Source organism: Elephas maximus, chromosome 13 (genome assembly GCF_024166365.1).
Source record: "Elephas maximus indicus isolate mEleMax1 chromosome 13, mEleMax1 primary haplotype, whole genome shotgun sequence".
NCBI lineage: Eukaryota > Metazoa > Chordata > Mammalia > Proboscidea > Elephantidae > Elephas > Elephas maximus.
The window spans coordinates 65,716,779-65,738,907 of NC_064831.1; the positions used below are offsets into that span (position 1 = coordinate 65,716,779).

General features: G+C 51.4%; 1 protein-coding gene across 2 annotated transcripts in view; it reads left to right on the forward strand.

Annotated features, from left to right (window-relative positions):
• LINGO1 (leucine rich repeat and Ig domain containing 1) overlaps nt 1–22,129 on the forward strand; it is a 226,098-nt gene that overhangs the window by 18,632 nt on the left and 185,337 nt on the right. For both annotated transcript variants that reach the window (XM_049852559.1, XM_049852558.1), the window contains one exon: nt 9,334–9,448. The gene's annotated coding sequence lies outside the window, so the exon portion shown is untranslated. The remainder of the gene's footprint in view (nt 1–9,333; nt 9,449–22,129) is intronic.

The following is a 22,129-nucleotide window of genomic DNA, read 5'->3' on the forward strand; positions in this document are numbered from 1 at the left end:
GGATACCAGAGGGGATCCCACCCCAGCCTGGAGAGAGAGACTGGGGAGTCAGGGAGACTGAGAGGCTGCTTGGAGTGGAAGCTGAAGGACCTTGGGAACTGGTTGGGGGAGGGACATCCCTGGCAGAGGGAACAGCAAGTAGAAAGGCCTGGAGGCCTTGCTGTCACGTACAGAAAGCACAGTCTGCCTGGAGGTGGTATTGGGAGTTTGGGGTCAGGAATGAGGCTGATGTCCAGTCAGGGACAGGTCTCAGGGGCCTGGTAATGCATGTGGGCAAGCAGCAGTTGGGAGCCATGGAAAACTGTGGAGCAGGCAGAGATGTGTGTTTTGGAATGTGCCCCCTGGCTGCTGCAGATGGAGTAGGGGGCAGGGCAGGGAGTGCCAGGGTGGAGAAGGGAGACCCTGAGGAAGCCCTGCTGGTTGGGCCTGGACCCAGGTAGAGATTGCCATTCACCACCCACCAGGAGGTGTTTGTTGTCTCTTCTGTCCTGCTCCAGTGGGTCCGCCTGCCTCCTGCAGTGAGACGTTAGCTCTGCAAACAAACGCCTAAGGAAGGGGAACCTTCTGGAGCTGGGGGAGACCTCAGGCTCCTTCCGAGCACAGTTTTCACTGATTCTGTTGAGAGACATTTCCGGGCAGGCCTGGTCTCTGGAGACGGTCTGCAGGCCTAGGCTCTAGGGTTTGCCACCTGCTCCTGTCCTCTCCACATGCCTGCTGGCTGCCCACAGGTCCTAACACACACACACACACACACACGCACACGGAGTCTACCTGATGGGAACACAATAGCTAGGCAGACAGACAGACACACATATACACACTGGGTCCTGCTGGGTCTCCTTTCCAGACACACCTCCTCTCTGCTGTCATTCCTGGGAGTGACCACATACACGCGTACACAGACATGCCTCTGGGAGCCCGCACACCCCCATGGTCCACTCTACAGACCCACATGGGCCCTGTCTGTGAGTACCACACACCTGCACACACCAGTCACCTCTATTTGTGCCCATGGGGTCGCCAACCCTCCCTCTTTGTACATATACAGAGAAACACACACCTAGTTTCTCTGTTACTTTTCCTTCTGTCCTCCCCTCCCTCCCTCCCTTCATCCACGTCTCCCATCACCACTGGAGCCCTATTAGAGCCTGCAGCTAAGCCCCCCTCACCTAATTTTTCTGCAAAGACTCCTCCCGTGTTCCCCTCATTTCCAGGGACCCAGCTCAGCCGCAGCCCAGGCTTCCCCAAGGCTGTAACCATCCTGGGTTCTCTGACCCCAGCCCAGGGAGGGCCGGGGCCCTGCCAAGGAGTCAGAGGCCCTGGCTTTGGCCCCAGCCAGTCTGGACCGGCTGCCATGGAATCTTGGGTGAACATCTGCCTCTGTCTGGCCTTGGTTTGGGGGAGTGGAGGTACAGACTCCCCATTCTCCAGCCAAGGTTCTCATACTGGTCCTGGAGCCCTGACGTTCCTGGAAGGGGCCTGTGGGTATGGACAGGAGGAGAGGGGATACTGGATGAGTGGTTGCTGGTCCCCTCCCTTTCAACGAGAGCATTGCTGCTTAGATCACACTTTATATTGGAATTCCAGGAAGGATTAAAAAATCCATTAACTCTTTATCGATTTTTTTTCCTGATTACAAAAGAAAGTCCAACAATACATTTGCGGATAACGGAGATCATGACAATCCCCCTCGTCCCACCCCTTGGAGGTGATCACTGTCACGTTTGTTGCATTGTCCTCTAGCCTTTTGGGGCACATACAGATAAATTGTTATTTACGAAAACGGGCTTATCCTGCAACAGCGTTTTACGGTTTGATTTTTGCATATTGTTCTACATAAATGTGCTTCATTCTGTTGAAAGGCTGTAGAATGTTCCATGGTACGGACGTGCTATATTTTATTTGAGCGTTTCCTTATTGATAAACGTTTAGGCCATTTCCAATTTCTTTTTTACTCTTACCAGCGATGCCGCTATGAGCATCCTTGAATATTTATGTGTGAGCGCTTGTACTCTCATTTCTGCAGGACAGGCTCCTAGAAGTGGGATTATGAGGTTGTAGGGTGTAGGTGTTTAAAATGTTAATTAATATTGCCAAATTACCCTTCCAGAGGTTGAGTCAGTTCACCCTCCCTCCATTGGTTTATGAGCGCTCATTTCCCCACATCCTTGCCAGCACTGGTTGTTATCAATCATTTTAATTTTTCCCAATCTGATGGGCAAAAAGTGGTATCTTGTCGTTTTCATCTGCATTTTCCTGTTTGCTGGTGAGATAGAACGTCTTTTCATATGTTTATTGGCCAATTTAGTTCTTCCTCTGAGGATTTCTAACTCACTGCCAATTTCTCTTCTTTTGTCTTTTTTCTTATTTATTTGTAGAGGCTCTTTGTATATTAGTGACACTTTTTTTCCCAGTGTCTCACTTGTCTTTTAACTTTGTTTATGGTGTTTTTTGCTGTACAGATGTTCTGCATGTTTATGTAGTCGAATTTGTCAAATTTTCACTTTATGGTGTCTGGATTTAATGTCTGGCGTAGGAAGGCTTCCCCCACTGCGTAAGATTTCATTTCAAATAAGAGTTTTATTGCTGAGAAATCTTTACAAAGCCCTGATTTGTAGGCTTCTTCCCAGCTGTGTGCCTGCTTCTCTCAGCAGCTGCAGCACTGGCTCTGGGGGTGGGAGGAATGGCCCTGTCTATCCGTCCATCTTCACCTCTCTGCCTCTCCCTCTGTCCGTCTGGCCTTGTGGGTCTCTGTCGCCCTGTCTCTCTTTGGGCTTCCGCCTCTCGTATGCTCTGTCCCCCGTTCTCCGTCTGCCATTTTCTTGAGCCCAGCTGATTTTCATTGTTGTCGTTAGGTGCTGTGGAGTTGATTCTGACTCATGGCAGCCCCGTGTGACAGAGTAGAAGTGCCACATAGGGTTTTCTTGTCTGTAATCTTTATGGAAACAGATTGCCAGATCTTTCTCCCATGGAGCTGCTGGATGAGTTCGAACCAACTTTTCAATTAGCAGCTGAGTATTTAACTGTTTGCATCACCAGGGCTCTTTGGGTTCCCATTGGGCAGTGGTAATCAGGGACGTGAAATGGCAATGGTGGCAGCCCTCAGTGGGGTGGGGTGGGATGGCAGCTACCAGGGTATGTGCCACCTCCCCCCCACCTGCCAGCCTAGCCCTAAGTCACGTGGACTGCAGTGCAGGCCTGGCCTACTTCTCTCAGAGAAACTCACTTCCTGTTGGCAGCCTGAGGGCAGGCTCCCAGCCAGTCTGAGTCCTTTCTCCACCAGGAAGCCTTCCCAGACAGCTAAGGCCAATGCCTCTTTCCTCCCCTTCCCACAGCCCCGGCCCCTCCCTTCTGTCCTCTCTGGTCATTCCCTGTCCAGCCTTCTTAGCACTGAGCTCCCTGGGATCCATTTGGCCACCTTTCAGGCCTTTAGCTTCCATGTGTGTAGAATAGGCCCTGGGAGGCCAAGCCTGGCTGCTGGGAGGCATGGCCCATATGGATACAGCAGAGCTGGAGCGTCTTCCCAGAACCAAGCCAACTTCTAGAAGGTGTCCCCTCTTGCTGTCCAATACTGCCCTTCCCTTCCTCCCCCAAAAAACTTGACAAAATTTCCATATTGGGAGGAAGACACAGGGACTTGAGTTCAGTGACCCTGATGATTAGTGACTAGGGGTCACTTGTTGTCTGCCCTATCCCAGCTGGGCACAGTGCCTGGCTCATGGGAGGTGCAGGAAAGGAAGAATGGAGGAGGAAGAAGTGAACAGTGCAGAATGTGCTGAACCTGGGGGAGGAAGAGGGAAGGCAGAGCACTAACATTCTCTGAGCCCCTGCGATGACGCAAGGCAGCCTCCTCAAGGCCCCTATTTCCGGGGGCTGAGGTGCTAATGGGAACACTCCATTATATCCTAGAGGTAAGGGCTCCAGGTGGGCTCAGCACTGCCCCAGCTTGGGGACGTCACCACATGGAGGTGGGATGGGGCCTTCGGGTGAGGGAGCAGTGGGAGACCAGTCAGGGAAACCCCAGATGGATGTCTCTTAAAGTGTGGCTCAGAAGCTCCTAAGCTAAAACTCCAGGTAACCTTTCCCGGCTCCTGTGGTCCCAGGACTTCTGTCCCAGCACCCTCCCTCTCACCATGATGGCCTGTCCTCTCACTGAGCTCCTGGTGAGCAGCTGTAGTGTCCTTTTCTTCTGTCTATCCCAATCACAAGCACATAGTAGGCACTTACCAAAAGTAGAGTGAATGAATGAATACATGAAAAGCCCAGGGTGTTGGGCATAGGGTCAGGTCTGGGGAAGAGGAGACCAGGCTTCTGGGCTTGGCTTTTCCACCAACTTGCTGTGTAACACCAGCCCCTCTTTGGGCCTCAGTTTCCCCATCTATACATGGATGTGGGCCTCTCAAGTTCTGTGATTCTGTGACCATGTTGCCCAGAGTAGGCACACGGGGGACACACACGCACTTGCCTGGGCCATCTTCTTTGATCATCTACTAGGTGCCAGCCCTGCACAGTACTGCACCCATGTTGGAAGCATCCTCAAGTAGCTGTTTCCTTGGCAGCCTCACATTCCTGGGGTTCTTGTTAATTCTGCTGAACACACAGGCATTTGATTCCCAGAGCTCCCTCAGGTGTCACCGAGTAGATGAGGAGCCAGGAGGGCAGGCAGGAGGCCCCCACCCCTGCTGTGACCCCTGGGCTGCAGGGCTCTGCAGCTGGGATTTCCCGTCCTTCCTGGGACTCTTACACACACACAGGCCTGTGTCCACGACAGCTCCCTGGCTCCCACTGCGTCTCCTGCCCTGCCCCAAATCATTGTCATGTTCTGCCTGTGGTCCTATTTCCATAGCAACTCCTTGTGATGCCACAGAGGAGGGTGGGAGCTTCAGGAAGGTTTTGGGGGGAAGGGAACAAGAGGTCTATTCATTGTCTTGGAACATGGCAACTGGGGGCTTGGAACTACTGTGGGGATGGTGTGCCCTGCTAGCCCAGGTGGAATTGGGCTCAGGGCTGCCAGCCAGGTGGCCTGGAGGCTTGCCAGGGATAGGGCTGCCCATGTTGGTCTGGGCCTGTCTGGCTTGTGCCAGCCTACTGGGAGCCAACTTGGGTGGCCATGAAGGTCACCCCTGTTTGGTTGGGCCTGGCTTGGGAACCCAGGCCTGAGGAACTGCCCAGCCTCTGGCCACCACTCTGAGCCAGGCTGGCACCACTGTGTCTTGTTCTGGCTTCCAGGATCAGCACCCAGTGGGAGGCATGCCCCAGGGCCAGCTGGCAGCAGGGGCCATAGTTTGGGGCTGGGGAACTATGGGGCTGGTCAGGCCCTTTCTTACCCATGTCTGCAGTGCTTTGTGGCTCTGTTATCGGGATGGAAAAGCCAAGGTGGTCCCAGTGCCCATTTTCCTGCCTCCTTCTTGTAGAAGTCTGTAGCATGAAGTGGAAAGACCCTTGCCTCAAAGATTCCTCCATCTTCACCTACCATGTGGCCAAAAAATTCACCATTAGCATCTTGATAGAATGTTGATGCCAGGAGGGACACAGAGGACTTTGCCCTCTTCTGCCCGTATTATGGCAGCTGTCCCCAAGCCCCATCCACCCATCCATCCTTTCATCCACCCTTCCATTCACCTATCTACCCTTCCATCCACCTACCCATCCTTCCATCCATCCTTCCATCCACCCACCCATCCTTCCATCCTCCCATCCATCCTTCCATCTTTCCATCCACCCATTCATCCTTCCATCTACACTTCCATTCACCCATCCATCCTTCTGTCCACTCATCCACCCATCCATCCACCCATCCTTCCATCCATCCTTCCATCTACCCTTCCAACCACCCATCTTTCCATCTACCCATCCATCCATCTATCCTTCCTTCCATTCACCTATCCATCCATCCTTCTATTCGTCCATTCTGAAAGTCCCTTCCGAGTTTCCCTGGGGACCTAGGTCTCTGACAGATGGTGCCATATGGAGAAGCAAAAGAGAAAGGAGGGACTGACCTGTCCCTCCAAGGAAAGAGGGAGCTTCTAACCCTCATGAGGGCTGCTGGGGGCCAGGCGCCAAGTCAGATGCCAGCTTTCAGCATTTCCCATTCACCATCATGGTTGTAGCCACCCCTGGGCACCACCTGCACCTGCACTTTCTTACTCGTTGTTTTTGCATTGCCTCACTTTTGAGGATAGGTTACCACGGCACTCCCCAAGCCACACATCTGTGAAATCACGGGTGCATGTGCCTGTCATGACTTCTCTAATATGCAGAAAAGTAAATACATAACTATGAAAATAAGAACATTGGTCTGTGTACCACCTAAATGCCCCTTGTCCACTCCCACCCCCAGGGGTGTGTCTCACACTTTGAGAAACACTGATCTGATTTGATCTTCATGGCAGTAGCTCAGAAAGGGGTTCGAGTCTTTGAGAGGTTGAGGAAACTGAGGCTCAGGGGTGGAAGCTTTTGCCTAGGGCCACGTGTCCAGAAAGTGGGAGAACTGGGCGTCTGCCTGTGTCCTTGGACTTCCAACCCTGGGGTTTTTGTCCTGCACTATTGAGGCTTTAGGGGCAGGACTCACTTGGGCCTTAAAGGAGGCTGGGGTTTAGCCTTATTTGGAAGGAGGGGAGAGACTGCTCCTTCCAAATAAGGTGGAAAGAACAGAGGGAGCAAAGGCTTGGGGAGGGAAGTCCTGGGGCAGGGAAGAGCTGGGCCTGGCTGGGAGCGCTGGGGGAGGTGTTGAGTGGGGCCAGGTGAGAGGACATTGAAGGGCTGGGCAGTGGGAAGCCATGGGCGGTATCTGAGTGGCGAGGGGCCATTAGGAAAGCTGTGTTTCTGCCAATATCTTTCCTTCCCCTGCCACCTAGTGCTGTCCAAGCTAGGAGGTCCCTGTGACCCCTTCCTCAGCAAGCCTTTTGATTCCACGATCTACATTTCTGATTTGACCCTCTTCACTATTGCCAACTTGCCCAGGCCCTGTCCTCTTTCACTTGGGGTACCATAAGGGCCTCCTGCCTTTCCCAGCCCATTTCACATAGTGGCCAAAGAGATGATTACTAAACCCCATTTGGAGGGTGTCACCCCCTTTTGAACTTCAGTGGCTACTCTGTACCCCCAGGATCAAGCCAGTGCTACTTGACACAAGCCACCTCTCATCCTGGATTGCCAGCCACCCCAGTCTTCATTCGTGCTTCACCCTTTCCTGGAAAAAGACCCAGCTCCTCTGTACCCCAGGTAGTTCCCTGACTGCCTTGTGGTCTCTCTTGCCTCTGCACAGGCTGTGCTAACTTTCTGTAATGCTCGCTCCACTCTCACTCTTTTTGCTTTGTTTCAGCTCAGGTGTCACCCCCTCTGGGAAGCCTGGGTATGCCCCAGGTCACTGTAATGTGATTAACTTTGTGCATTTGTTTATCCAGTAAGGCTGAATAAGCACCTACTGTGTGTCAGGTACTGTTCAGGGCTTTGGGGATACAGCCCTGAGTTGAACAGAGGACATCCCCAGTCAGGAAGTTTACATCTGAGTGGGGTTAGGGGGTCAGATAATAAATAAATGAGCCGTATGAGAGAGAACAAAGCAGGGTAGGTGGTGTGGGGAAGGGCTGGGAGTGTTGTTATTTTGTACAGGGCAGTCAGGGAAGGCCTCTCTGAGGAGGTGACATTGGAGCAGGGACCTGAAGGGAGTAACAGATTGAGCCACATGGACTTCTGAAGGGAGAGTTTTCCAGATAGAAGGCACTGCAAGTGCAAAGGCCCTGAGGCAGAAACATGCTTGGTGTGTTTGTGGATGGAGCTGAGTATGTGCGTTGCGTTTGTGGGGAGGGTTGTTGGGGTGAAGTGAAGAAGAAGGCGCAGGGGTTGGGGCCAGAGGACTTCAGGCTAGGTGAGGACTATAACTTTGTCCATAGTGTTCTCCCCCACTCATGGTGGGTGGGGAGTCTGGTCCAGAGCTGCCTTTGAGAATGTTTGATGAAGGAATAAACCAGGAGAGGCTGGGGCAGGAAGGAATGGGTGGGTGGGAGCTGAGGGATCCTTGAGAACTGAGAGGGTGAGGGAGAGGCGCCCCTGGTGCTCTGCCCACCACCCCCTCTCAGGGGACAGCCTGGGTCCTGCTCCTTGGGCCTGGCGGGGAAGGCAAGAAGCCACTGGCTAGACAGTGGCTGTGTGCAAGGCAGTATGTCCCTTCCCTCTCTTTATCCTCCCAGCAGTACTGGCAGAAGGGACCATATCCCCATTTTACAAATGGGGGAAGTGAGGCTCAGAGACTTAACTTCCCTGATGTCACAGAGCCAGTGGGTAGGGAGGCACAGTCAAACCTGGCCCTGCCTAGGGCTGGAGCCCCTGCTGCTCCCGTAGCCCTGCCTGCCCCAGCTGGTGGTGTGTGAGCAATGTGTGAATGTGTCATATATGTGTGAGCACACATATGTGTGAGCACATGTGTGAGTGTGTAAGCATGTGTGAGAACATGAATGTGTGTGTGAGCATGCGTGAGTGTGTGAGCACACATGTGTTTGGGATTGCAAGTATGTGTGTTTAAGCGTGAGTGATGTGTGAGTGAGACCTGTGTAAGTGTGAGTGTGTCAGTGAGAACATGCATGTGTATGTGAGAGCATGTGAACACGTGTGTTAGTGTGAGTGTCAGTGAACGAGAGCACATGTGTGAGCATGTGTATGGATTGAGTGTGAGTGATGTGTGAGTGTGAATGAGAGCCCATGTGTGTATAAGTGTGAGTGATGTGTGTGTCAGTGAGTGCGAACATACATTGTATATGAGGGTGTGAAGATGTGTGTAATGTGTGAGTGTAAGAGCCTGTGTGTGTGTGAACATGTGTGTGTGTCAGTGAGTGAGAGCCCATGTGTGTGAGAGCACGTGAACATGTATGTGTGTGATGTGTGAAAGCCCATGTGTGAGAACATGTGAGCACATGTGTGACTGTCAGGGACTGAGAGCTTGTGTGAGAACATGTGAATGTGTGTGTGTCAGTGACTGAGAACGTGTGTGCATGTGTGAGCATGTGTGTGGGTATTCGTGTGAGCATGTCAGTGACTGACAGCGTGTGTGTGCATGTGTGAACATGTGAGCATGTGTGTGGGCGTGTGTAAGTATGAGTGATGTGTGAGTGTGAGTGAGGGCCCATGTGTGTGAGAGCATGTGAATGTGTGTGTGGGTGTGAGTGTGTCAGTGAGTGAGAACATGCATGTGTGTGTGAACTTGTGAGAGTGTGCAATGTGTGCGTATTTATTGTCCGGCTGGCTGGAATCAAAATCAAACCTGTCTGCAGGGCCCCTCCTGTCCCCCCACTACCCTGCTGTGTCTGATGGCTTGTCTCCTCTTTCTCCCCACAGCCTCCTGTGCCCACAGGCCCTGAGGCCCCCAGTGCCCGCGAGCAAAGAGGGCGATTGAGTCAAGACCGGGCTTCCCCCCAGCAGCTGCACTTCCCAAACGCCCGCCCAATCTGAGGTAAGAGGCCACTCTAGGCTACTGGGGCAGAGTGGGGTGTGGTTGGCCCCAGGGAGTGGCTGTTGGAGGCTGTCTCAGGGCCTCTTTCTGGGGGTCCCCTTACCTCCCCGCCTACACACAGTCAAGCCCAGGAGGCTTGGTCAGGCGGTGTAGCCACCTGTGGCCCTTGCTGTGGTGGATTTGGGCCACCTGCTCCAGAGCCTGGGGCTGTCTTCCAAGTGACATGGCTCCGTGGCAGTGCTGGCTGATGGGGTCCTGGGTGGTGTGGGATGTCTCTAAATTTGAGCTGAAGGGCTCTGTTCTTGGTTCTGTCACATTGTTGACTAAATGTGTGTGTGACTCCATGTCAGAAGGGAGACATTCGGGGTCCAAGAAACTGTCAAGAGGTTGGCACTGCCTCCAACGTGTGGAGTTTAACAGGGCTCCACGCCAGAGTCAGCGTGTGGATCCAGACACCTTCAGGGCAGGATGAGGCTCAAACCCCGTGTGTGTGTGTAACAGGCACTGACTGGCAGCCAAATGACCTTGGCTCTGTGTGAGCAGAGCAGATGGCCTTTTGGCTGTATCATGAGGAGCAGGACTCCCAGAATGTGGGAGGTGACAAGCCCTCCATTCTGTGGCCCATGTGAGGGAATGTGGACAAACTGCAGCATATCCAGAAGAGGCAGGAGATGGGGAAGGAGGGGGACCTGGGTCACTGCCCTGGCTTGACCCCTGGCTTGCTGTGTGACCTTGGACAAGTCACTTCTACCCTGTGTCTGGGTCAGTCCCATGTTCTTGACAGGCCTCTGTGACTCATTAGAAAGCTACAGAGGGACTTTGCTAATCAGAAGGTACAGTGGGGCAAGGCTCTGGGCAGCAGGCAGGACTGAATGTTATTCGCATTTTCAAGGAAGAAGGCCTGGTGCTCCTTGAGGAGTGGGCCTCGGACCCCTTCTCCTGAAGAGTGGTGACAGGCTTCGCCAGCACTGTCCTTCCGCTTGGAAGCTGGCGGGGTATAGCAGGGAGCAGACGCCCCTGTTCCCTTCCTGGGCACCCTATGCCTTGAGTTGAAGTCCACTTATCTCCAGAGGAATATTCTTGCTAATTAGTCAGTCCTGGGTGGAATGAGCAGCTAATTAGCCTCTCCAGCTTAACCTGTAATTGCTGCTGGGAAATGGAGAGAGAGGATGTGGTCAGGGTTGTCCTCGAGGTGAGGCCATCGGGGCGATGAAGGGGCGGGGGCAGGGATGCGAGGGAGGCAGAGTGGTAGCCCTGCCCCCACCCTTGCCAGGAAGGCTGCAGCTGCATTCTGATGTCCAGGCAAACAGCGGCACCCACAGGAGGCACTGTGGCCCAGGGGAGCCCAGGGGACAGGGAGACAGAGAGGAGGGGCCTACTGCAGACTCATGGGGCGGGGCACAGTCGGGAGACATCTCTCAGCTGGGGGGTCAGGGACAGAGGCATTGTGAGGGTAACGAGTTCCCAGGGGCAGCCTCTAACCTTGGCCCCATTTTGTGGCGGAGGTGATTGCTGGCTGGCCTCATCAGGCGCCCCTTTGGACTTGTGACCGGGGGCAAATGCTCCCCTCCAGCCTCCCCTTCGCTATGGCTCTGATCAGGGAGATTTGTCTTTTAAGACATTCTGTTTTTCTGGTTATAAAAATAATGCATGTTCTGTATAGAAAAATGTGCATGCTTGGGTGTTTTGCCCGTCAGTCTTTTACAAAATAAGTATTTATGACATAATTGGGATCAAACTGTACTTACTGTTTCCTAACCTGCCTTTTGCACTTAATACTAGACCAGCATCGTTTTCCCGTCATTAAATACTCTTCTATAACAGGACTTTTAATGGCTGCGTAATGGTTCAGCCTGTGTGCACCCTAGCATGTTTAACCAATTCTCCCTTGTGTATTTTGATTATTTCCAGTGTTTTGTCATTATAAATAATGCTGGGATGAACAAAATGATATACGTAGGGATATGAAGGGCAGAAAAGCTTTGCGAGGGAGGAAGGCCCAACATATACAAAGGGGCGGAGGCAGGGAAGTTGGGAGTGGGTTGGGGAGTGGGGTGCCCACGATCTGGTCATGGAGAGCCTTGGAGGCTGTGGTGTGGATTTGGGGCGTGACTCAGCCAAGCTCTGAACTCCTGGAGGAAGCCCAGGTTTTTCCTCGACCTCCCCTGCCAGTCTCCTACCTCCTTGCAACCACCCACTCCTCCAAAGCTCCTATGGTGGAAGGGGAGGGGACAGGCTGATGGATGGGGGAAAGGCAGGTGAGGCTGGGGGTCCCAGATGCCACGGTGAGATTGTTGTTGTTGTTGTTAGGTGCCGTCAAGTCGGTTCCGACTCACAGTGACCCTATGCACAACAGAACAAAACACTGCCTGGTCCTGCGCCATCCTTACAATCGTTGTTGTGCTTGAGCTCATTGTTGCAACCACTGTGTCAATCCACCTTGTCGACGGTCTTCCTCTTTTCCGCTGACCCTGTACTTTGCCAAGCATGATGTTCTTCTCCAGAGACTGATCCCCCCGACAACGTGTCCAAAGTATGTAAGACGCAGTCTCGCCGTCCTTGCTTCTAAAGATCATTCTGGTTGTACTTCTTCTAAGAGAGATTTGTTCGTTCTTTTGGCAGTCCATGGTATATTCAATATTCTTCACCAACACCACAATTCAAAAGCATCAACTCTTTGGTCTTCCTTATTCGTTATCCAGCTTTCACATGCATATGATGTGACTGAAAATACCATGGCTTGGGTCAGGCGCGCCTTAGTCTTCAAGGTGACATCTTTGGTCTTCAACACTTTGAAGAGGTCCTTTGCAGCAGATTTGCCCAATGTAATGCATCTTTTGATTTCTTGACTGCTGCTTCCGTGGCTGTTGATTGTGGATCCAAGTAAAATGAAATCCTTGACAACTTCAGTCTTTTCTCCGTTTATCATGATGTTGCTCGTTGGTCCAGTTGTGAGGATTTTTGTTTTCTTTATGTTGAGGTGCAATCCATGCTGAAGGCGGTGGTCTTTGATCTTCATTAGTAAGTGCTTCAAGTCCTCTTCACTTTCAGCAAGCAAGGTTGTGTCATCTGCATAACGCAGGTCGTTAATGAGTCTTCCTCCAATCCTGATGCCCCGTTCTTCTTCATATAGTCCAGCTTCTTGTATTATTTGTTCAGCATACAGATTAAATAGCTATGGTGAAAGAATACAACCCTGACGCACACCTTTCCTCACTTTAAACCAATCAGTATCCCCTTGTTTTGTCCAAACAACTGCCTCTTGATCTATGTAAATAGTTCCTCATGAGCACAATTAAGTGTTCTGGAATTCCCGTTCTTCGCAACTTTATCCGTAGTTTTGTTATGACCCACACAGTTGAATGCCTTTGCATAGTCAATAAAACACAGGTAAACATCCTTCTGGTATTCTCTGCTTTCAGCCAGGATCCATCTGACATCAGCAATGATATCCCTGGTTCCACGTCCTCTTCTGAAACCGGCCTGAATTTCTGGCAGTTCCCTGTCGATATACTGCTGCAGCCGTTTTTGAATGATCTTCAGCAAAATTTTGCTTGCATGTGATATTAATGATATTGTTCTATAATTTCCACATTCGGTTGGATCACATTTCTTGGGAATAGGCGTAAATATGGATCTCTTCCAGTCAGTTGGCCAGGAAGCTGTCTTCCATATTTCTTGGCATAGACGAGTGAACACCTCCAGTGCTGCATCTGTTTGTTGAAACATCTCAGTTGATAGTCCATCAATTCCTGGAGCCTTGTTTTTTGCCAATGCCTTCAGAGCAGCTTGGACTTCTTCCTTCAGTACCATCGGTTCCTGATCATATGCCACCTCTTGAAATGGTTGAACATCGACTAATTCTTTTTGGTATAATGACTCTGTGTATTCCTTCCATCTTCTTTTGATTGTTCCTGTGTCGTTTAATATTTTCCCCATGGAATCCTTCACTATTGCAACTTGAGGCTTGAATTTTTTCTTCAGTTCTTTCAGCTTGAGAAACGCCAAGTGTGTTCTTCCGTTTTGGTTTTCCATCTCCAGCTCTTTGCACATGTCATTATCATGCTTTACTTTGTCTTCTCGAGAGGCCCTTTGAAATCTTCTGTTCACTTCTTTTATTTCATCAGTTCTTCCTTTTGCTTTAATCCTTTTGCTTTAGCTGCTCGACGCTCAAGAGCAAGTTTCAGAGTCTCTTCTGAAATCCATCTTGGTCTTTTCTTTCTTTCCCGTCTTTTCAGTGACCTCTTGTTTTCTTCATGGATGATGTCCTTGATGTCATTCCACAACTCGTCTGGCCTTCGGTCACTAGTGTTCAGTGCATCAAATGTGTTCTTCAGATGGTCTCTAAATTCAGGTGGGATATACTCAAGGTCATATCTTGGCTCTCGTGGACTTGTTCTGATTTTCTTCAGTTTCAGCTTGAACTTGCGTATGAGCAATTGATGATCTTTTCCACAGTTGGCCCCTGGCCTTGTTTTGATTGATGATATTGAGCTTTTCCATCGTCTCTTTCCACAGATGTAGTCAATTTGATTTCTATGTGTTCCATCTGGCGAGGTCCATGTGTACAGTTGCCGTTTATGTTGGTGAAAGAAGGTATTTGCAATGAAGAAGTCGTTGGTCTTGCAAAATTCTATCATTCAATCTCCGGCATTGTTTCTATCACCAAGGCCATATTTTCCAACTACTGATCCTTCTTTGTTTCCAACTTTCGCATTCCAATTGCCAGTAATTTATCAATGCATCTTGATTGCGTGTTTGATCAATTTCAGACTGCGGCAGCTGATAAAAATCTTCTATTTCTTCATCTTTGGCCCTAGTGGTTGGTGCGTAAATTTGAATAATAGTCGTATTAACTGGTCTTTCTTGTAGGTGTATGGATATTATCCTATCACTGATAGCGTTGTATTTCAGGTCACTGACAGCGTTGTACTTCAGGATAGATCTTGAAACGTTCTTTTTGATGATGAATGCAACACCATTCCTCTTCGAATTGTCATTGCCAGCATAGTAGACTATATGATTGTCTGATTCCAAATGGCCAATACCAGTCCATTTCAGCTCACTAATGCCTAGGATATTGATGTTTTTGCATTCCATTTCATTCCAAGGGCCTTTAAATCAAGCCCTTTTATCTGCTCTGAACATGTGACTCCTGAATCAGCCTGGTTGGTCAGATGGCCCCTTCGTCCCCTTGGTGGGGTGGGAGGTGGCCCATGATGGGACTCTGGAGAACCAGGGTGGGAGGGTAGGGGGGTGTGATCTCTTCCAGGAAGGCTTCCCTGACCTCTGGGTGGGGCTGGCCCCTCTCCCCAGTGCCCCTCCCTCATGCTGACACCTGGGTTGAAATTACCTGTGGGTGTGGGTCTGTTTCTCAACAGATTCTGGGGATTCTGGCGCAGGCTCTAGCCTGATATGCCCCTGTGTGCCCTTGGGGCATACGCTGGGTGCTGCACAAGTGCTTCCTGAAGTCATTCATTCATTCCATCATTAATTCATCCTTCATTCAACACGTAGTTATTGAACACCTGTGTCTTAGGCTGGGTTCTCTAGAGAAGCAAAATCAGTAAAGTGTATAAATATATATGGAGAGATTTATATCAAGGAAATGGCTCACGCAGTTGTAGAGGCTGGAAAGTCCCAGGTCAGTGGGTTAGGTTGGAGGCTTCTCCTTACTCACTTAGTTGCAGGGGCTAGCTAACCCAAGATTAGCAGGTCAGACAAAGGCCTCTGGCTCACAGGCTTTGGAGGCCACCAAATCCCAAGATCAGCAGGCAAGCCAGTAGGTAGGCTGCTAGCTTGAGTCACAAGAACCGGAGGGCCGACGAACAGAAGCCAGCTGCAGCATCTAAAAAGCAAGCAAAAGCCCAGGAGCCTTGCCAGAAAGTTTACCTATATTGGATGCAGGCCACACCCCCAAGGAAACTCCCTTTCAATTCATTGGCCGCTCACAGCAGATCCCATCATGAAGGTGATCACGTTATATCAGATCTCGTCATGGAGGTGATTGCATCATTATACGACTGCCAAACTAAATCATAACTGCCAAACTGCTGAGAACCATGGCCCAGCCAAGTTGACACACAACCTTAACAATCACAACCTGCTATATGTCAGTCTTCTGTGTTCCAGCATCTGTGGGTGACTAGGTTAGACCAGGCCATTGCCCTCATGGAGCTTAGATTCTAACAGGATTAATATAGTATATATATATTTTTTATTTTTTCGTTTTATATATGTTTGTTTATTTATTTACATATGTTATTGTTGTATGACAGTGAGTCAATTCAACTCGTACCCTTTGCCATCAAGTCTATTCTGACTCATAGCGACCCTATACGACAGAGTAGAACTGCCCCATAGGGTTTCCAAGGCTGTAATCTTTACAGGAGCAGACTGCCAGGTCTTTTCTCCTGTGGAGCCACTGATGAGTTCAAACTGCCGACCTTTCCGTTAGTAGCTGTGCACTTGACCACTGCATCACCAAGGCTCCTATATTTATATATAGTACATGTATATATCATATCAATATGTTATTATTTTTATATTAATACAGCTAAAATAATTACTAATATAATTAATAGCAGAAAACCCAGATAAGTACATTCATGACACGGTAAAACCTGTGAAAGCCGGGGCATGTGTAAGGCAGAAACCTATAAGAAAAACTTGAATATTTTCCTCTAATAGAGGGCAATGGAAAAGTGGTAAGTTGCACCCTGTCAAAGGCGGGAAACTTGTGAAACCTGGACAAAGAAGGCAGTCCCTGTCGAGTTCTGGCTCTCACAGTTTTCACTGTACAATGTTAGGGAGTAATAAGCACTGTGGAGAAAAATAAGGCTGGAAAAGAGAGCTGGTGTGAGGGGGAGCTGTTCTCTACAGAGCGGTCAGGACAGGCCTCTGAGAAGGGCTGTCTGAGCAGAGACTCAAGGACGGGGAACAGGCCATGTGGAGGTCTGGGTGGGCCCTGAGCTGGGACCAGCATGGAGGTTAGTGCAGCTGGAGAGCAGTGGTGGGAAAAAGGGGCTGAGGAGCACAGGAGTTTGAGTGTGAATGCAGGTGATTCTTGGCTCCCAGGCCACAGCGAGAAAGACTATGGGCGGGGGTGGGCAAGAGGAGAGGCTGCAGAGCGGGTTAGGAGATCCTCCACAACAGTCCAGCCTGGGTGGGAGGAGTGGGTAGGGCTGGAGACTTGGAAGGGGCAGCTGAAGGGCAGGCTGTGGCTATGAGAGAACAGAGCCAGGTTGTAGTCTGAGAATGGGGTGGACAGTGGTACCTTTGAGCCGAGGAATAGGGGGCTGAGGTGAGGGGTTTGCAGCAGAAAAGGCAGAGTCCTGTTTGGAAGTGTTATGTGTGAGACGCCACGTGGTGAGGTTGCACAGACAGTGCAATATATATCAGTCTACAGCTGCGGGTCGAGGCTGGGCTACATCGATCAATGTGGGAGTCACCAGCATCTGATTGGTTTTGAAAGCCTTTGAGTTGGACAAGAGCATGTAGAGAAGGAATCCTGGCCTCCCTGTTTAGGGCAGATCCAGCTGTTGGGGCTTGCTGCCAGTGGGGGTGGGCCTGTTACTCTAGCCTTGCAGATAAAAGTCTCTGGATTTACCCCAGTGAGGGTGCACAGAACCTGTGGGAGCACCTCCACCCAGGCTTGGGTGACCTGGGGTAGTTGCTTTCACTCTCTGGGGCTCAGTCTCCCTGTTGTTAAACTGGGAACCGTCCTGCCGACCAGATTTTCTTATTTTCTCAAAAGAGGGAATTAAAAATCCAGGGCTGAAGCAGGTGACATCTTTGCTTTTCAGTGAAAGAAGATAGGCGCTGTTATCTCTGTTCATTCCTCCAACAAGCATTTATTGAGTGCTTACTGTGTGCCAAGCAGTGTAACGTGAGCACATCAAGGTTTAGAGTGAAAGCAACTGCCCCAGGTCACCCAGGCCCAGGCGGAGGTCCTCCCACAGTTTCTGCCCACCTCACTGGATGACCTGGGGCAGTTGCTTTCGCTCTCTGGGCCACAGTCTCCCTGGCTGTGAACTGGGGATCATCCTGCCCACCTGATTTTCTTATTTTCTCAAAGGAGAGAATGAACAGGAAGGCACTTTGTTTTGTTCATCTTTCATTTATTCATTCTGCAAACAATTATGAAGTGCGGCTGTATGCTAGGCTGAGCCCTGGTCGCACAGTGGTTAAGAGCTTGACTTCCTAACCAAAAGGTCAGCCATTTGAATCCACCAGCTGATATGGGGCCGTTCTGCTCTGTCCTATAGGGTCACTATGAGTCGGAATTGACTGGATGGCAACGGATTTTTTAATTTTTATTTATTCATTGGATGTTAGGCTTTGGGTGGCGCAAATGGTTGGCTCTTGACTACTAACTTTAAGATTGGTCAGTTGAACCCACTCAGCAGTACCATGGAAGAAAGGCCAGGTGATTTGTTTCCCTAAAGATTACTGCTGAGAAAACCCTATGGAGCACGGTTCTACTCTGTAACACATGGAGCTCGGTTGGAATCTATTCAACAGCAATGGCCTTGGTTTGGTTTGAATCTATTCAACAGCAATGGCCTTGGTTTGGTTTGGTTAGTCTCTGGGACCCAGCAGGTGTGGTTCCTGCCTATTTGGGTGGGATTGTTATCATTTTAACCCTTTTTCCACCCTTTGCTCTGGGCGTGTGCTATGGGTGTGGGTGGAGAGGAGGGGTATGGAGCAGACATCCACAGGGAGGGAAGCGAGCCTCCTTGCAGTCAGTGGGTGGGGGTCTGGGTGTCTGTGCAGAGAGGTGGGGCGGGGGTTGGGGCAGCATGCAGCCACCCCCACCTCTGCCCCCGGGGCCAGTGCCACATTTAGAGAATAGGCACCAGTGGTGCCTGGGTACCTGGCTTTGTTAGCCTTTTGCATTGAGTACGCAGGTTTTGGGGAGAGGAGGTAGTGGGGAAACAAAATTAAAATTCCTCTTTGAGAAGTTAACAACTTCCCAATTAAAGGATTCTTATTTGTGAGATGCCTTAGAGGCCTTTTCAAACAAGAGACTCTTCTGAATAATAAAAGGGCTGAGCTGGGGTTGGAGAGACAGTGGAGCTGGAGCTGCAGACTAGAGTGTGGGGTGTGGGGATGCAGAAGATGGGCACCACAGCCTGGGGAGCAGTCGGGGGTGGGGGTGGAGCTGCAACTTCTTTCAGCCTAGTGGTGGAGGTGGGGACTGTCATGGAGAGGCTAAAGAGGAGAGAACTGTCCCCACCTCCACCCTGCGCAGCCCTTAAGTCACCAGGGCTGCCTGGCCCCCAGCCTGAAGTGCCTACAGCCATGACCTCCACGGTGACCCCTCCGTCCTGCACAGCAGCCCTTCTGGACAGAGCCTGCATGCCCCTCCCTGGCTCCTCCCTGCTGCAGGCTGCTTGGCTCTTGGTTTTGTGGATTCTGGAGTCCTGGTGGCACTGTGGTTAAAAGCTATGGCCTAACCATAAAGGTTGGCAGTTCGAATCCACCAGCCATTCCTTGGAAACCCTATGGGGCAGTTCTAGTCTGTCTTATAGGGTCGCTGTAAGGCAGAATTGACTGGATGGCAATGCGTTCGTTGGTTTTGGGAGTCCTTCTGGTCAGACCATGTTCTGACACCCTCCTGAACTCCATGAGGAGCATGTCTACTCTGGGGGGCACTCCTGTAGGACTCCTCTGACTCTTCCCATTCTGTCCCAGATGGAGTTGGGAGGAGGCTGGGGCTGTGCTAGTGACAGTGTGTGTAATGTCAGATGTCACCTGGACCTTGTACTCAAGAGCAACCTATCTGGAAGGGGGCAGTGTCCTTTTGGCTTCTGAGACCCCAGGCTCCCAGGTACCCTGGCCTGTGCCATGCCAAATACCCTGACCCAGCTGTCATGGTGACATCCTGGGTGTGTTTTTTTTTGCTGCTTGATGAGTGTGTCTACCTATCTTCCAGCCTGGCACCCCAACCCAGTGCTATCTGGATGGCTTCTTGAGATATAAAATCTGTCCCATTTGGAGCTAGGCACCTGTGGGGTGTCCCAGGAGAGGTGCATCCTCAGATCCTGTTGGGGTAAACCAACATCTACTGGGGCCTAGAATGTGCCAGGCAGTGGGCTATGCTTTCTCCTTTGCCCAGGATCTGGGAGGTAGCCGTTACTGTCCCTGTTTACAGATGGGGGAGTGGAGGCTCAGTGCAGTGGCCTGACCCCTCTGAGAGGGGTTCTTGCCAGAACCGCTCTCTTCCCATCTCCCTGGGGGCCCTGCAAGTCACTGGGCAGAGAGGAGCTGAAGGAGAAATCATCCAAGCCCCCTGCCTTCACTGGGCAGCCCCATGGGGTCCCAGTTCCAGGAGCTGCCAAGGTCATTTGAGGAGACTGCTTCGGGTAGCTCCTCTGTCCAAGCAGTGGGGAGGATGGCTCAGGGAGTGATTGGAGCCCATACCTGATGTCCACCCTCAACCCCCCTGCACTCCCCAGTGTCCTACTTTCTGGGAGCCTTTGCAGCCGTGGCTGTCTGTGTAAATACCCAGAACTGTGAGAGCCAGGCCCCTCTGAAAGGTCAACCGACCGTGCAACAACGACGGCTCTCCAGAGTAGTCCTGAGGTTGGAGTGATAATTGGGAGAGGGTGATGTACTGGCTGGGGACAGGGAGCCATCCAGCCGCCTGGGGGAGCAGGCCACCAGGGAGGGAGGGTGGTGTTCTGGGTTTGCAGACCGAAGTTGTCTTGTTCAGACGCTCTGATCAGGCTAGAGGCTGAGAGACTTGGATTCAAGTCCCAGCCCTGCCACTTACTGCTTGTGTGGCCTTGAGCAAGTGGCCCAGTCTCTCTGGACCTCAGTTTCCTCCTGGGTGGCACAGATAACAGTGTTGCTGCCCTTCCTGCGGGGCAGTGAGGATCAGATGGGATAGCGTGTGAACGTGCCGGCCCGGATTGGTGGGTCGTGTATGCACAGCATGGATTTCTGGACTGTATCTGAACAGCACTGTTTGATGAGCTAGTTCACATCCCAGCCCTGCCACTTGGGCAGATGATTCACCTCTTAACTTCAGTTTTACCATCTGTGAAATGGGTGTAAAAATACCCATCTCATGCAGATATTGCACTTCATCATTGGGAGTCCTCTACACTTTCCCCCTGAATCATTTAATGAGCCCATCCTTCCTGAGACCTGCGGGCCTTGCCTGGGCTCAGTGGCCACAAGATGAGTAGGAGACATGGTCCGAGCTTTTGTGTAGCAACATGAACTTAGAAGGACCAGGGAAGAATGCTGTGAGCCTCAGGAAAGGAAAGGAGGAAAGGGCTGGAGAGGTCAAGGAGGGCTTCCTGGAGGATGCTGGTCTGTAGGGTCCAGGAAGATTTGGGGAAGGTGAGAGGAGGGGAGAGGATACTCCTGGAGAGGGGACTAGTGTGAGCAAAGACCAGGCAAGAGGGGCAAGCACAGGGTGGGGTGTGAGCTGCCTGAGAGAGGGTGGTGGGCAGGGCTGGGAGGGGTTCAGACACTAGAGCCCAGAGAGATTCCAGCCTTGGGGCCCTGGTGGAGGTGGAGGACTAGGATTTGGGGTGGGACAGGTGTCTCCTGACAAAGGGCAGGGGAACAGCAAACATGCAGCCTGGATCCCAGTATAGAGCCCTGGCATGGTGGCTGCGGGGAGGGATAAGGGTTCAGCATAGGTTCATGGACAGGGCCCGATAAGTCCCGGGCAGATACAAAGGCATTGTACAAGGCCAGGGAGGAGGCTGGAGGTGACCCAGACTGGCGGGATGGGGCTGTGGGGAGGGCAACCCCTGGCCAGAGTTAAGGAACTAGGAGTTGTGGCTTCCCCAAGGCCCAGAGAAGAGAAGTGGGAGGGTTCTGTGCTGTGTGCCAGGTCCTGCATGTTTAATCACACAGTGGCCTAGAGAGAGCAGGGCCTTTAGTCTCATCCTAAAGAGCTGGAAACTAGGCTTAGAGAGGCTAATGACCTGCTCGGGCCCTGTTTCAAAATCTGAACTCCCAACACCATGTTTTTTGAACGACCTCTGCTACTCTCCAAGGCTACGGTTTTTAGAGGTGATGACCCCCTAGACATCCCTGGGGAGGCTCAGTAGAGCTGCACCCAAGTATGCAGACTTCCTGGGCTTTGCTTCTCTTGGGGAGGCTCGGAGAGGTTGAAGGTGTGGCCCAATGCCACACAACATGGAGTCTGCAGTCTCTTTGGAGGGGATGTCCCATCCTCCCCACCTCCATGGGGGTCTGTGACCCCCGCCAGGCCGTACCAGGCCTAGAGACTGAGGGGAGTCTTCCCAGCCCCAAGTCTGCTCGTGCCTCGGGGGCACTGAGGGAGGCTTTAAAATCTCAGCTCCAAATTAAAGCCTCTGAGCTCCTCAAAACAATGAAAGATTTTCCTCATAAAAGAGGCGGCACACTCAGGCATGTCCTAAATGAATGGAGGGACTTCTGGGATTAATCTAGGATGTATGGGAGGGTGCCCAGCCGGTGAAAAGTGCTCGGTGGATATTGTAACAAATCGTTTGCTCACCAGAGGAATAATTCTTAACGTGCACAAGCCTCAAGGGGAAGGCACCTTGGCTCCTGGCAGCCTTGATCCCTCATCAGCTGGGTAGGCCCTGAGCAGGGTCTCTGCTAGGGTGGCCTTCCCTAGAGGCCTACGAACCTTCAGTGACAACCTTCCAACCCCATAAGCCAGCTTGAGTG